Here is a 15,429-nt window from a genome sequence, read left to right on the forward strand (position 1 = left end):
CACTCCGTCACCAGCGGCGGTTGCGCTGTGCTTATGACAGAGCGGTTCTGTCATGGCCCGTCCCGCTCAATAGAACGCTCAGCGCAGGCGTGGAATCCGCGCCACGCAGGCGTGCCGGGCGGGCCATCACGGAAAAGCTGCGTCATCAGCACAGCGCGACCGCGGCTGATGACGGAGCAGTTCCGTAATCAGCAAGGGAGGGGTTAAAGACATGGTGAGCGGCTGGCTGCTGCACAGAAGTAAGAGAAGCACGGAGGGAGCAGTATTACACTCCCTGAGACTCTGCTGAAGCCTCTGTGCTTCACCCTTTCCTCCTCTGCTCCACCAGCATAACCGGAAAGACTCACTGGGAGACAGGAGGTGGCGCTGCAGGCTGAGGGAAGTTTTCCTGCGATGTGGTGTTGTTGGCAGCTAATGGGAGTGGGGCTCCGCATGTGAGGGAGGTGAAAATCAAGGAATGAGGTCCAGTGCTGGCCGGCAAGGTGACAAGTGCCCAGGGGCCGCGCCAGTATGATGTAAGTGCCCCGCAAAACCCCTGCAGGAAAGGTGACTGCCGCTGGGAAAAAGAGAGACTGTAGCCTGGATGCTGGGAGCGATGAGCAGTGGCAGCGACATCTAGTGGCTGAGGAGGGCACGGTGGTGTAGAGAATAGGGAAATAAACAAAAGTAGAAAGGATTTACCCTCAGGAGGCACAGCAGTCTAGAGAAAAGGGAAATAATCAAATGTAGAAAGAACTTACCCAGGGGAGGCGCTGCATGCACCAAGTCGCATTCAGGAAGGACCGAGAGGACAGCAGTAAGGTCCCTGCAAGCTGTGACACCATGGTACGAGGCGCCTGTGGCCCTCTGCAGCCCCTCAGCAGCAGAGACAGCCGCTGCACTCGTCCCAGTAACTGCAAAGAAGGACCGCAGCATTGGGAAGCTGCCAGGGCCCTGAAATAAAGCAACAGTGCCACCTATTGGCTGGTTAGTAGTAAAGCATTTGGGGAGAATAAAGCCAATGATCAACCCTAGCAATGGAAAGAATGGTTGCTACAGCCTATAGACAAGGAGAGACGGTGATGCAGTGCCACCCTGATTGCACTGGGGTGACTCCAAAAGATGAAAAAAAAAGATAAAGGGAGATGAAGCTGAGCAGAAGAAGTGGCCTGCAGCACAAGAAATTACAGTGGAGGGGAAAATCTGCAGGAACTGTAGGGAAATTGTAGCCCTGCAAAGACTGGCACCTTGAACCTAGAGGGGAAAGTTAATGGGTAGATGGTTACACCAGTTCAGCAAGTGGACACTGAAGGAACCATAAGCAAAAGGCTGCCAGGGTCTGTGAAGGAGATTTTCAGTGCTGTCTAGTGGCCATGGGTAATCACTGCGGCAGCAAAGACACAGGAATTTATGCCACCAGGAGAAAAGGTGTGGTATAGGACAACAACTCTAGGCAGCAAGTCCCTGAAGAACGGAAGAAAGGGTGCTGCATGCATGCCCAGGGGTGAAAGGACACCACCGCAAGTAGAAGAAATAAGTGCTCAAGCCGCTGGATGCACGAGTACCATCAGACGAAGGATGGAGAGCGCAAGAAGAGAAGTGCACCAAAGATCGTACCCTAGACACTGACGGTATAGGCTGGAGCCCAAGAGCGACAAGTCAGTGAGGATGACCAGAAGGTCAGAGAGAGAAGATGACTTGCAAGAGGTAGGCGAAGATGACCCGCAAGAGATTGATGAAGATGACCTGCAAGAGGTCAGCGAGGATGACCTGACAGAGGTCATGTAGAAGATGACCTGCCAGAGGTCAGGGAGAAGCTGACCTGCCAGAAGGTCACAGAGAAGATGACCAAGGAGAGGGAAGTGAGAATGACCAAGGAGAGGTCTGAAAAGAGTGACTGGAGGTCAAAATATGAAAGCCTACGAGAAGTAGTGAAAGAAAGAATGTTGCGACAACAGATCTGGTCACAGAAAGAAGAGAATACATTGTCCTAGGGGTAGGAAAGGACCAGGGAGACCTGTGTAAAGTGCATGGCACATGTAGAGGCCTGGTCAGAGAAGAAGTGCAAGACTAGACAGCGTCACAAAGTGAAAGAACCAGAGAAAGAAAATCGTGTGACATGAGGACACCACAGAAGTTCAAAGAAGAGAAGAGAAATGAAAGAAATGAGGAGTGCGTGATGATACATCTGACACACCAGAAGATAAATAAGATGACTAAGTGCAAGAACTTCTGGAATGGAGCATAGTACCTTGGTAACATTGGTGTCTTCATGAGAAGCTAGCCATCCAGGAGTCTTCCGAACGACAAGCAAACCTGGTGACGGCAACGGTGAGCAAGCTGGACCATTTGTGACATACACCTTTGGAGTCACACAGGTGACTAGACGGTGCGACTGCTTGGATGTCCTGAAGAAGAGGATCCACCCGCTCCACACCAGACCGTGGTGACCCACGGACAAAGGCCTCAGGGACGCCAGTGAGAGCGGGTCCTATAACGAGAGATGAGTCTATAGCTGTTCCTCCGTAGTTTCCAGGAAGTTTTGTGCTAGGTGGCAGGACTTATCCTATCAAGAAACAACTACCCTCCAGGTGGAGCAAGGGACTTGAAGGTGGGACTCATAGCGCTTCCTCCACGTACCTAGAGGGTGGCATAGGAGTGACACGGTGAAGTACACCCAGACCAGTGGAAGCCTAGTGAGGTGGACCTCCGGGAAATCCTGTGAGAGGTGAACACCCGGGAGAGGGGCATCCTGGTAAGAGAGGTATGTTTGTAACTATTCCACCATTCTGTAGCTAGAAGCAATGCTGCCTTTGTGAAGATGCAATAACAACCAGGACTGGTTAGTGAAAAAGTGACATCTACCAGATTCACTATCACTCCACTTCACCGTCATAGAGAACTGTACATAGAGAGACTTTGGTGTCAACTGCCACCAGGCGGGCAACTAGAGCCAAATTTCGGGGGGGGGGGGGCTGGAAAATATTTCGGGGGGGCTAATCCTTCCAACAATAGACAAAGTGACTGAAAGAAGAGGTGAAAACACACCAAACGCTTAATTTACACGTAAATGGTCTTTTAAAGACCTGTTAAGTACTTGGGTGAGGCTGCAATTAGATAGCCGCCAGCCTGCAAAGCTGTGTCAGCCCGGGCTGACACACACGACGGGGGGGGGCTGAAGCGCCGTGAGCCCAATGGGTGTTGCGCGCCTGACTGCCACGCCTTAAGTCAGAGGAGGACAGAACCTGCACAGCAACACTGAACTGTGCCAAGCAGAAATGGTGATCCTAGCTGCACTTGCAAGCCGCTGAACAGACTCAGTGGAAGTTTCTGTTATTGGTTTATTCTCTCCCACAGGTTGGACTTTGTTCTTCCAGTTTGAATAAAGTTTGGGAGGGATGTAGTGACCTGTTGGACATGGCTCTAGTTCTTGCTAGCGCCAGCCACTCCCATAGAGGTCGCCTACACCCCTCCCCCCCCCCCCCCCACACCCATCCAACACAGGCGTCACAGGACATGTGATAATAAAAGGGGCCGAACGCACATGCCCTGGGCCAGTTCTACCCACTAAGTGTGTCTGTGTCACAATTATTTATGCATGGAGGACTATAACGACCCAATAACAACACGCTCTGGGCGACGGCTGAACATAGAGACATCAGGACAATAAATATGGCCTTCTCTAGTTCTCTAGTCTGGGATTTCAAGTGTCTGCCGCCTCCTTGTTTCTCCGTCACCAGGTGTTCTACAGACTGCGTGGGGTCTACAGGCTGAAGCTGGAGGTAATTTTGTAATCACAGCTGAGCATGCCGGTGAATGTTCAATACTTTATTTACCAACCCAAATTTAATTCAACATTTAAAAAATAAGTGAAACTCGTGTATTAGTCTTCCTCTCCCAACCTCCCATCCATCTGCACGTCCGTAGGTTCATTTCTGAGATCCAGAAGCGTCTATATTCTTTTTATCGGGTCTCCTAAATCCCACCCTGCCACCACGAGATCCACTGAATTCAGGACTCGTTTCCTTTAATATTGTCTATACACAAAGTGAAGGGGCTTATGTTTTACATGTTTTATAGCCTCTCGGTTTTACTGAACTGGCTTCAGTGAGCTAGGGTTCTGTGAAATTGTGTAAAAGTATTATACGCTGGGGAAACACCTCCTAAAACCAGAAAACTGAATCTCGTTAATGTTGCTGAGTTCGCACTTTTTAAAACAGACGTGAGGAATCTGAAGGAACGAACTCGCCTAAATCGACAGAAGTGAAGGCATTTCAATCAGGTGGCTTACAGGATGTCATATATTGTGCTAACATTCCAGGTCCCTCGATAGTAATTAACCCCGTTCACTTGTGAAAGGCAGCGCTACCAGGAGGTGTTCGTGTTGTTGTGGGTCACTTGTCTGTCCCTGTGATGACGATCCAACCTAAGAGCGCGTTGCAATAGTTTGTTGCAGTTACTCGTTTCTGGTCGGCTTCTTTCTGATTGTGAACAGCGGCAGGCGATCAGTGCCCGAGGAAGCTCAGGCAGGGGTTGTATGGCAGAACTTTGTTTAATTTCCTTTTCTGAATAATAATACAAAATATACCCACAAAATTACGCAAAGTTGCGCAATGTTACTCGAACTACCAGCTTCAGCATTTTGCACGAGTGTTTAGCAAGAAATGTGTGTCAGTCTGGCATCACGATTCATTTCACGCTAAAATAAAATCGCTCAAAATCCTATAAATATTACATTTTAAGAGTGTTCTACAGTATATACAGCGTTATAGGAATCTGAAGCGCAAACTTCCTTAAATCACAACAGGTCCAATTGGGAGGGGATCAGGTGCAGCACCAGCATCACTTATGCACCCTCACTTCACACTAAAATGTTATTGCCTGGGCTGCAGGAAGACAGGAATATTGACAGATGTCCAGTGTGACCATCAATGCATTCAAGGAGGTGTTGCAGACCACTGTAGGATGCTTTCCACTGGGCAGTCAGTGTGTGTCATGGCAATAGGAGTCACATCTGTGGGAGTGCTGTCCCATTGCCGGACTGGACAACCCTGGCAAAAATATTCAAACCAGCCCTGCTCCTTTCCTCTCTCCGTGCTCTCTCTATATATCTATTCATTCTCTCTCCTTCTCTCTTCTCCCTCTCTGGTCGAGATCTCCTAACCCCCTCATCTCGAAGCTTCCCTATGCCATGCATTAACGTCAGGACCGCCTGGGGCAAGTGAAAAAACACAAGGCAGTGGCGTCCTCAACACCGCCTTTCAGAGCTTAAGTGTCGGAGATATTGACACATAAATATTTATGAAATACCAATGAAAGGAGCACCCAAATAATTGATTAACAGTCCATGTTGAAATCCATATTCATTTATTTCTTGATAATTATTCAGTTACCGACAAGAGCGCCAGCCAGGAAGCCGCTTGGCCACAGTGCGCTTAATTAAGTTTCTTTTTCATTTCAAGAGCAGTCCATATAACACAAGAAGTCCAATCAATCCAATATTTCAACTTCAGTTGTTTATTATAGAACAAACAACAGCCTACGCGTTTCGTCCCATTTGGGACATCATCAGGGCTGATTCAGGGCAATTATTTCATATGTATCGTGTATTTGGGTTGAGAAGTTTATCAAAAAACGGTAATTAGAAGAAACTTTTGTTTCAATCTTTATTAGTAAAGTAATTATCGTCTTCTCCTATTCTTTAAACGTATGGAGAAGTACCAAGGTGACTACTATTTGTCCAACCATAACGTGGCTCCAGTTTTTGAAAAGCTAAACGACTGAAGTTGAAATATTGGATTGATTGGACTTCTTGTGTTATATGGACTGCTCTTGTTGGAAACTGAATAATTATCAAGAAATAAATGAATATGGATTTCAACATGGACTGTTAATCAATTATTTGGGTGCTCCTTTCATTGGTATTTCTATTGTTTCATAAGTTTGGTCTAGACGGTGGACCTAAGAAAGAAGAGCATCACCCTTACTTGTAAGGACACCATTAGAACCTCGACCTAACTTAGTTAACTACTCCCTGGTGCATGCGGAGGCCTGCCCTCACCGTCACATCTGTTTATTTAATAAATATTTATGAGTCTGTTCTGTCTGCAGATCTGTTGACACATTGACACATGGTTTAAAAAAAAAAGAAGAAAGGGAAAATCATAACAGATGGGAAACCAGTCACAGTAAAAGAGGCCAACAAGGTGAAACATGAGAGAAAGAAAGACTGTGCAGGACCGTAGCTGCAATTGGTGCAGCAGGTGCAGTGGCACCACAGCCAAGAGGCCTTATGGGCCAACTGAACCCTGAAAAGATTAATGAAAGGGTGAAAGGATTGAAGAATGAAATGTGAAAAAACATTGAATGGGTGACTGAGAAAATGGCTGGGATAATGAAAGGCTGGATTAATTATGAATGGATGGATGGATGGATGGACGGATCAATGGATGGATGGATGGATGGATGGAAGATTCGATGAATGGGTGAATTGATAAAAGAAGAGTTAAATGATGTTTGGATAAAATACAAGGGACGTATGAATGGGAAAAGTATGGATGAATGACCGGAAAATTGAGTGGAAGGATAGAAATACAGATGAAAGAGTAAAAATGAAAGGGTGGAGAGACAGAATGACAAACACAGTATGGATGGAAGCATGAGGAAATGGATGCATTGATGACTGCATGAAAGGCTTAAAGGACGGAGAGATAGATGGATGGAAAGTGGGATGAAGGGACCCCTTTTAGATAGGGTAAGGCTTTTCCGCTTCACTCACCCAAAGGCATTCAAAGTATGAATCAAAATGGGGGATATTTTCTGGCTACTCCCAAGGCACCAGGAGTGGTGCTGGGCTTTTAGACTGGCTTTCAAGGGTCCCAGTCTGCCGAGAGGCAAATTAATATCCATGACTAGGACGCAGCAATGTTCCAGTTGAAAACAGCAATGTATTTGCTGGTGCAAATTAATTAAATGTCCTTGACTAGAAATTCTGAGATATTTATAGAACGCCACCAACCTCCCAATCTGGACTTTTTTAAAACATAAACTTAATTAAAGGTAACAACCAGAAAATGTGGCCTAAAGTTACCCATACCCCACAATTCCTCTTTTCACCTGTTACTCTGATGCATCTAGGGCTTCATGTTTACAATCAACCCGGGAAGTGCTTCCCACATGTTTTATAGCTAAGACCCAATTTTTAGAACAAATACAGCATTTGAAAAGGAGCACACTATCAATCAAAAATGTCACTCAGTTTGAACTTTGGAAAATTTCCATATGTATACGAAGTCCATATATGTCCCATGTAGGCATTTCAAATGAATTCAATTGTCAGGGAGTGTTGTGTATTCAGTAAAATCCAATTTTATTGAGTCTTTTATACCACATTGCAGTCAGCCCAGCCACACGTTTCATGTTTCATCCCTTAGGACTTCATCAGGGCAGTGAATTAAAAACATACAAAAACATTATGTAAAACATACAAAACTTGATACACATTCTTATCGGCAATACAAAAGACATATCCACAATAGCTGCACATGATTCATCATGGTTAAAAGAAAAAAGAAAAAGACAGACACCACAAGACTCCCTGCCTCGAAATATCGTTGTCTTCTTCCAAACAAATTTCAAATGTCAGGTGGTATAGTACCTTTGTATTATCTAAACATCGATAGTAATAAGTGCAATTTTGAGACTCGGCCACTCTATCCTATTATATGCGCTAAATATACGGAGCCAATGTTCCCCTTATATTTATATCAGAAAAGTGCATCATAATGTCCTGCTTAGTATATAGGCAATATCATAGCATGTATGCTGTCCCAAAGATTTGCACATGGCCATGTCTGAACTGGGGTGGCAGAGTGGGCTAAAGAACGGTGATGGATTAAACCCAGATCTATTGACTGGGTGTGAGTGTTTGATTGGTTCAGATGCTCCGTCCATCACCACCCCCTTTTGTAGCGCTTTGTTCGCCATAAGTTGGCAGGGTATGCTCAGACGTGAGTCCCTTGCTCAGTTTGCCACTGAATTCAAGAAAGCCTGGCTGAAAACGGTTGAAATGCCAGAAACCTGTCCTAGGAAGCTTGTTTCCGGTCCAGGGAAGGCATGGCTTGGCAGTTTGGACTGGCCTGTTCCCATGAGGCACAGGGTCAGACTGATTTGCATATGGCCATGTCTGAACTGGGGTGGCAAAGTGGGCTAAAGAACGTTGATGGATTAAACCCAGATCTGTTGACTGGGTGTGAGTGTTTGATTGGTTCAGATGCTCCGTCCATCACCACCCCCTTTTGTACCGCTTTGTTCACCATAAGTTGGCAGGGTATGCTCAGACGTGAGTCCCTTGCTCACTTTGCCACTGGATTCAAGCAAGTCTGACTGAAGACGGCTCAAATGCCAGAAACCAGTCCTAGGAAGCTTGTTTCCGGTCCAGGGAAGGCATGGCTTGGCAGTTTGGGCTGGACTGTTTCCATGAGGCACAGGGTCAGACTGATTTGCATATGGCTATGTCTGAACTGGGGTGGCAGAGAGGGCTAAAGAACGTTGATGGATTAAACCCAGATCTTTTGACTGGGTGTAAGTGTTTGATTGGTTCAGATGCTCCGTCTATCACCACCCCCTTTTGTACCGGTTTGTTCGCATAAGTTGGCAGGGTATGCTCAGATGTGAGTCCCTTGCTCACTTTGCCACTGGATTCAAGGAAGCCTGACTGAAGATGGCTGAAATGCCAGAAAACGGTCCTAGGAAGCTTGTTTCTGGTCCAGGAAAGGCATGGCTTGGCAGTTTGGTCTGGACTGTTCCCATGAGTCACAGGGTCAGACTGATTTGCATATGGCCATGTCTGAACTGGGGTGGCAGAGTGGGCTGAAGAACGGTGAGGGATTAAACCCAGATCTGTTGACTGGGTGTGAGTGTTTGATTGGTTCAGAGGCTCCGTCCATCACCACCCCCTTTTGTACCGCTTTGTTCACCATAAGTTGGCAGGGTATGCTCAGATGTGAGTCCCTTGCTCACTTTGACACTGGATTCAAGCAAGCCTGGCTGAAGACGGCTGAAATGCCAGGAATCGGTCCTAGGAAGCTTGTTTCCGGTCCAGGGAAGGCATGGCTTGGCAGTTCGGGCTGGACTGTTCCCATGAGGAACAGGGTCTGACTGATTTGCATATGGCCATGTCTGAACTGGGGTGGCAGGGTGGGCTAAAGAACGGTGATGGATTAAACCCAGATCTGTTGACTGGATGTGAGTGTTTGATTGGTTCACCTGCTCCGTCCATCACCGCCCCCTTTTATACCGCCCAAATATATGGGCCAGTTTCACAGAACTAACTTACAACAAAATCCTAAACTTGCTACTGTTGGTATTCACAGAAGGCATTTAGTAGTCTTAAATTAGGATTTTGTCTTAAGTTAGGATTTTGGCTTAAGATAGGATTTTGTCCTAAATTAGGATTTTGTCTTAAGTTAGGATTTTGTCTTAAGTTAAACTTTAGATTGTCTTAAATTTAGCTTAAGACAAAATCCTAATTTAAGACAAAATCCTAACTTAAGACAAAATCCTAATTTAGGACAAAATCCTAATTTAGGACACAATCCTAACTTAAGACAAACTCCTAATTTAGGATAAAATCCTAATTTAAGACAAAATCCTAATTTGAGACAAAATCCTAATTTAGGACAAAATTATAATTTAAGACAAAAACCTAATTTAAGACACAATCCTAATTTAGGACAAAATCCTAATTTAAGACAAAATCCTAACTTTAAACAAAATCCTAACTTAAGACTACTTAATGCCTTCTGTGAATACCAAAAGTAGTACGTTTTGGATTTTTTTGTAAGTTAGTTCTGTGAATCGGCCCCAAAGTCATTCACATATTTGTGCCCTCACCATTTTGCACAGAAGGTTAAAGTTCATAGACCTTTACATAATTGCGCCTCCACCATTTTATAAAGTATATATTTTATACTTTATACAAGAACTTGTATATCTAAATAAGTCCAACTTATAGTTCCTGTGAACACTCACATCATGCATTTAATTAGTACAATGGCCTCACATTCTCAGTTCAGCAATCAACTCGTCATTAACCATGTTCATCCATACATCAGGTTGTGTCTCTTAGGTCTCTTTTTATGTCAATCATACCAGCTCAGTAGCACTACTGTATACTAACCTTTCTTGTCCGTTTCCCTGCCCCCAATGTGTGGGAAAACATCTCACAATTCTCCTAATAACTGGTTCAAGATTTTAATTCTGATGCCAGCCAATCATATAGTTCCCTGCAATCCACCATGTAACTCTGACCTAATGGCTAAAAAAATACCAATAACAACCATCAGAATATTCATGATAAATCCAGTCCACCCATCAAAGCCATTCTTGGTCACCTAAGGGTGCGTAACCCTGGTGTATTAGCCGGTCCAACATTTCAATTAATTTCTGACCACTAAAATGACCCCTTATCTCCAGGAATGGATGTACGATTATGCAATGACCTTATTCCAACCAGTAGATCCCTTTCTTAGACTCATTCCAACAGTTAGAGGGCTTAAAATAGTAATGAGCTCCTGTTCTAACTCCAGGAGTTCCCGCTCAGGTCCGTCCAGAGTGCCGACCAATCCGAGGCCGGTATTTAAAAGTATCTCTCAATCTTGCACTAAATGTAAACAAATGTTATTCCATTCTTTTTTGCCAAGGCCCAATATCAATCCAGAAATCTATGTCAATGTTTAACAACGCTGAAAAGCGCTAATGGCTGTTTCATGCAAAAAGGTTAAGGGGCTTGTGTTAGTTCAAATGTGTCCTATTCAGACTAAAGGAGTACCTGCTCCCTTCATTCTGAGTGCCTACCAATCCAAGGCCTCTGTTAGGAGGCATGTACTAAAGGGGATCCCCACTAGGCGCACAGCACCACTATTCCATTCATTTTAAGTGGGGTTTGCACCAAATTTGTGGGTAAACGTGGTTTCCTCCGTGGTTCACCTCACATTCAACCAATCAAAGGAATGCTTACTCAGACACAGCCACTAATGTGCAGGTGTCTTCCAGCCAGAGAGAACGACCTTCCACTGAACTTACTACATGGAAGCATGCCTGTTCTGCCAATATAAAGAGACATGAGGCTAGAGACAGCGGGCTCCTGTTGTACTGGCAAAATTAACAGTATAGACATGACCACCTGTCTACACGCAAACAGTCTGTTCATTTCTACACTCAATCTTGTAAAACCAATATTCACAAAATAAACAAGCATTGAAAATGCAATAGGTCTCGCAATAGAAGAGTTTGACCTTTTGGTTTTGCAAATGGATGAGTGGCGTTGCGTGGATGAGTGGCGTTGCGTGGATGAGTGGCGTTGCGTGGATGAGTGGCGTTGCGTGGATGAGTGGCGTTGCGTGGATGAGTGGCGTGTGTGAGTGGCATTGCGTGTGTGAGTGGCGTTGCGTGTGTGAGTGGCGTTGCGTGTGTGAGTGGCGTTGCGTGTGTGAGTGGCGTTGCGTGTGTGAGTGGCGTTGCGTTGATGAGTGGCGTTGCGTCGATGAGTGGCGTTGCGTGGATGAGTGGCGTTGCGTGGATGAGTGGGGTTGCGTGGATGAGTTGCGTGTGTGAGTGGCGTTGTGTGTGTGAGTGGCGTTGCGTGTGTGAGCGGCGTTGCGTGTGTGAGTGGCGTTGTGTGTGTGAGTGGCGTTGCGTGTTTGAGTGGCGTTGCGTGTGTGAGTGGCATTGCGTCGATGAGTGGCGTTGCGTCGATGAGTGGCGTTGCATCGATGAGTGGCGTTGCGTGGATGAGTGGGGTTGCGTGGATGAGTTGCGTGTGTGAGTGGCGTTGCGTGTGTGAGTGGCGTTGCGTGTGTGAGTGGCGTTGCGTGTGTGAGTGGCGTTGCGTCATTGAGTGGCGTTGCGTCGATGAGTGGCGTTGCGTCGATGAGTGGCGTTGCGTCGATGAGTGGCGTTGCATCGATGAGTGGCGTTGCGTCGATGAGTGGCGTTGCGTGTGTGAGTGGCGTTGCATGTGTGAGTGGCGTTGCGTGTGTGAGTGGTGTTGCGTGTGTGAGTGGCGTTGCGTGTGTGAGTGGCGTTGCATGTGTGAGTGGCGTTGCATGTGTGAGTGGCGTTGCATGTGTGAGTGGCGTTGCATGTGTGAGTGGCGTTGCGTGTGTGAGTGGCGTTGCGTGTGTGAGTGGCGTTGCGTGGATGAGTGGGGTTGCGTGGATGAGTGGGGTTGCGTGGATGAGTTGCGTGTGTGAGTGGCGTTGCATGTGTGAGTGGCGTTGCGTGTGTGAGTGGCGTTGCGTGTGTGAGTGGTGTTGCGTGTGTGAGTGGCATTGCGTGTGTGAGTGGCGTTGCGTGTGTGAGTGGCGTTGGGTGTGTGAGTGGCGTTGCGTATGTGAGTGGCGTTGCGTGTGTGAGTGGCATTGCGTGTGTGAGTGGCATTGCGTGTGTGAGTGGTGTTGCGTGGGTGAGTGGCGTTGCGTGTGTGAGTGGCGTTGCGTGGATGAGTGGGGTTGCGTGGATGAGTGGGGTTGCGTGGATGAGTTGCGTGTGTGAGTGGCGTTGCGTGTGTGAGTGGCGTTGCGTGTGTGAGTGGTGTTGCGTGTGTGAGTGGTGTTGCGTGTGTGAGTGGCGTTGCATGTGTGAGTGGCGTTGCGTGTGTGAGTGGCGTTGCGTGTGTGAGTGGCGTTGCGTGTGTGAGTGGCGTTGCTGTGTGAGTGGCGTTGCATGTGTGAGTGGCGTTGCGTGTGTGAGTGGTGTTGCGTGTGTGAGTGGCATTGCGTCGATGAGTGGGGTTGCGTGGATGAGTGGGGTTGCGTGGATGAGTTGCGTGTGTGAGTGGCGTTGCATGTGTGAGTGGCGTTGCGTGTGTGAGTGGCGTTGGGTGTGTGAGTGGCGTTGGGTGTGTGCGTGGCGTTGCGTGTGTGAGTGGCGTTGCATGGATGAGTGGGGTTGCGTGGATGAGTTGCGTGTGTGAGTGGCGTTGCATGTGTGAGTGGCGTTGCGTGTGTGAGTGGCGTTGCGTGTGTGAGTGGCGTTGCGTGGATGAGTGGGGTTGTGTGGATGAGTTGCGTGTGTGAGTGGTGTTGCATGTGTGAGTGGCGTTGCGTGTGTGAGTGGCGTTGCGTGTGTGAGTGGCGTTGCGTGTGTGAGTGGCGTTGCGTGTGTGAGTGGCGTTGCGTCGATGAGTGGGGTTGCGTCGATGAGTGGGGTTGCGTCGATGAGTGGGGTTGCGTCGATGAGTGGGGTTGCGTCGATGAGTGGGGTTGCGTGGATGAGTTGCGTTGCGTGTGTGAGTGGCGTTGCTGTGTGTGAATTGCTGGTTGGGGGTGTGGAGGGGGTGGGCGGAGGAGCAGCAGGCAAATGCGAGTGGAGCGCGCGCTGGAGAGGGAGGGGGTGGGAGGACTAGGCAGCGGGAGAGAGGGAGAAAGGAGTGCACATGCATATAGCAGGACTGGGACATTACATTGTGAGCTGCACATTTGGTAAAGATGTATCTTAAAATATATTTCTCATGTAGCCCTTTTATTTATATTACGGCGAATATGTGCACCGCATGCTGTAAAATACTATTTTTGCACTTGATAATGTTGGACTTCACACTGTTGGCTAATAATGAAACACTTATGTGCCTGCATAACAGCCTGTTGCCTTGCCCGTTAATTCTGGTCGTTTGCCATAGGAACGTCCGGGATGAATTTGTGCACAATTAATATTTTAGCACTCATTCATTGGGTAAGGGACACTACCGCAGTCACTGGAAACACGACACAAGGGAAGCGGAGCCTGTTCTCTGCTGCTGTACAGTGCTTTCACATTTGTGTGAGGAAAAAAAAACAAGGGGGCAGGGAGAGAACAGACGAGTGGAGGGAGGGAAGGGGTGTGCGGTGAGAGAAAGGGGAGAGCGGACAACTCAGAGGTAAGGGACAGAGAGAAGTAGAGAACGGAAAAAATATATAAAGGGGAGAAAGAAAGGAGTGAGACATATAGTGAAGAGAGTGAGGCGGGGGAAAGGAGGAAACACGGGGAATCGAGAGGGAAAGAAGAGATGGCGAAGCAGAGGGAAGGGGAGAGAAAAAGGTGAAGTAAGAGGGATAGGGAGAGACAAAAGGAGGGCATTAATGTGGGGAGGGGGAGGAGAAGTGCGACACGGCCGCAGCAGGGGGCGGAGCGGGGAGAGCGGCAGGGGCCTTTGAAGTGAAGCTAAGCTTCACTTCAAAGGAGTGGGAGGAGTGCTGCTGGGGAACAGATGGCGATTTGATGCTGTGCACGCGCATTTGACCTAAAAGCGCACGGGCACAGCACCAAATCGCCACAGTTAGTTAAACTTTGTTTAAAGCCCTATAGTCTCGCTTCTCTCAATGCGCATGCGCATTGATAGGTCACGAGACCTAAAAAAGGAGAGACAATGTGGCCTTCCAAAAAAGGACCCCCATCTAACATGGGATTGTCCATATTTAAGTACACTTTGCGATTCTACAGATGGAATCCCCTCATAATGTGGCCCACTTACCTAGTGTTTCATCACTTTCCACAAGAAGGTACCTTACCTCTGAACTGATCAACAAACAACATGTGTCATAAATCTATTAAATAAACCCTATTCAGAAGGCATGAACATTCTACTCTAAATCTATCAATGTCCACAATCTGCACAATCCGAATTCAGTTATGCATAAGTGGTCAATTATATCAACCTGAACCCCTCACAAAACTGTCTTCCCCCAGAGGATACCTGTTATTTAAGACTTCTATTCAATTGAAGATTCGTACTATAAGGTCAATTTCTCAAATACAGGGGTTCATTTACATTTCCTTTCCACTGTCATATCGCATCCTGAATCAGTCACTCTTGGAGACTATTTATTATATATATATTTCTTTATTCGGTTTTGCATAATAGAAAACCATGGAAGCAGTGTTACAATCAGATAGAAAAAAATATTAACAAGTAATACAGAATCATTACACTTTAAAAATAGACTTTCCACACTAGCATTGGGGATCACTATCTGGACAACGATAAAAAAAATTCCAATTCCTAAGTAAAAAAGATTCTTCACAGATTTGTTCTATGTTTAAAAATACATTTTAAAAAATTGACGACGTGATAACAAATACATTCAGACTCTAAAAACTGCAGTCGCAACATAGCTGGGCGGCATTGCCTAATACCCCACTTTTTTAACAAAGGTAACAACCAGAGTCTCAGATGAACATGATAAAATTTGCAGAACAGGACAGTATGTATAGTCGACTGCTCTGATGTATCATCACAGGGGCAAGGCAAAAGAATTAGGTCCCAGCTATTTTTCATTGGGAATGCTACTAGTCGATGGAAGAGATTTAATCTAAATCTCGTCAAAGGAAGTCGCTCAAATACTTTAAACTCATATGTTAAATAGGGCTGATCAAGGTGATCTGTACAGCAATTACATGTTGGGCAGAAGG

The 15,429-nt window shown here is 46.6% G+C and overlaps 1 protein-coding gene across 1 annotated transcript in view; it reads left to right on the forward strand.

Annotated features, from left to right (window-relative positions):
- Window positions 1-3,592: 3,592 nt before the first annotated feature.
- LOC144767619 (putative methyltransferase DDB_G0268948) overlaps window positions 3,593-15,429 on the forward strand; it is a 495,479-nt gene continuing 483,642 nt past the window's right edge. The window contains exon 1 of the mRNA XM_078651026.1: window positions 3,593-3,761. The gene's annotated coding sequence lies outside the window, so the exon portion shown is untranslated. The remainder of the gene's footprint in view (window positions 3,762-15,429) is intronic.

Source organism: Lissotriton helveticus, chromosome 7, assembly GCF_964261635.1.
Source record: "Lissotriton helveticus chromosome 7, aLisHel1.1, whole genome shotgun sequence".
Classification (NCBI taxonomy): Eukaryota; Metazoa; Chordata; class Amphibia; order Caudata; family Salamandridae; genus Lissotriton; species Lissotriton helveticus.